Raw genomic sequence first — 1,638 nt, 5'->3', positions numbered from 1 at the left:
TGGAAAACATCAACATAAGGAGCAAAACTATACCCTAGAAGAAGCAAGAAAGTAATCTTTTAACAAATTCACACAAACCTAATTCTACCTCTTACAACAAAATAACAGGAGGTGGCAATTACTTTTTCTTAATATCTTAATATGAAAATTAATATTACCAGCATATCCTAATCAATTGAAATCCAAAAATATGAGGAATTAGAAATTTATTGACTGTCATCCAATGGTCTCTCTAATTTGGTAATTGAAGAAACAGGTCCAATATTATACAATCCATATACACTTTCAGCTTGTTTGTTCATGACAGTGTCTTGTTGTATACAACATAATGGTCTTGAGATCTTGTTTCTCCTATCTCAGCCTCTCTATTAGTAGTATTGTTTATCTCATGTTTTTATACTATACTATGGTTTTCAGAACAGCTTACATATTTTAAAAGTATTTATATACCCAAAAGAAATGTAGACAATTAACTTGGGATGGGGTTTGTAAGAGAACAACAAAGAGTGAGACTGAATGCTTTGCCTGACGTTTGTAACTCTTGTATCAAGTTACCACAGTAAGAGCCAAGATTTTAAGCTCTACTAAATATAAAACAAACAAACAAACAAACAAACAAAAACACTTTATATATTTATGGTCATTTAAGCAAATATTAGTAGTGATGTATTATTTTGAAATATACAGACAAGACGTTTGGAGTTATTTAAAATTTATATTGAGAAAAATGTATGTATTTTCAGTATTGCTGTAGACAAGCATCTACATAAGACTGTTAAATTGATTGTTGTTTTATATCAAACAACTTTTATAATACTCATTTTTATTGTTATAATATTTTATAAATTTTAAAGAATATGACAAAAAAGATTATAGGTATTGAAGGGGGGGATCTCTGGAAAAAGTTGGGGTACAAAAGGAAAACAAGAATATGGTTTAATTCTATTTACTTAAAATATGTTTTTTACATGTTAACAAATTCAGATAAATTGAAATCATGCAACTTTTGTCATTATAATGCAATAAAACTTAAAAAAAAAAACAATATTACTTACTACTTAGAGAAATAGAAATCTGATGATCCAAGCTGCTTCACGGGCACTATTAAAATACATACAATGCCTCAAAAAAGTTTTAAAAAAAAAAGAATGGTCCTGCTATCTATCAATTTCACCCTGGGAGTGTAAAATTAAATGAAAACAGAAGCTTAAACAAATGTTTGCACACCTATGTTCATGGTAACCTTATTAATAGCAGCCCAAAGGTGGAAAGAGTCCATGCATCCTTCAACAGATGGATCAGCCTGATCAGGTCTATTCATAGAATGAAGTATTACTCAATTTTGGAAAAGAAGGAAATGCCAAACCAGGCTACAACATGGGTGAGCCTTGAGGATATCAAGATGAGTGAAATAGGCCAGCCAGGACAAGATAAGGGCTGTGTGAGTCCACAACTGAGCAGCTAGAGTAGTCACATCCCAACACACACAAACTATAGGTGATTCCCAACACCATAGGACCAAACACTTAGAATAGGTAAAATGGTAAATGTGGGCTGTCAGCATGACACAGAGGGTGTATTAGTGAGGGTCCTCTGGAGTCATGGAACTTATGGAATGTCTCTCTATATGAAGGGAAA

This window comes from Mastomys coucha, unplaced genomic scaffold (genome assembly GCF_008632895.1).
Source record: "Mastomys coucha isolate ucsf_1 unplaced genomic scaffold, UCSF_Mcou_1 pScaffold23, whole genome shotgun sequence".
Classification (NCBI taxonomy): Eukaryota; Metazoa; Chordata; class Mammalia; order Rodentia; family Muridae; genus Mastomys; species Mastomys coucha.
This window is presented reverse-complemented; position numbering follows the sequence as displayed.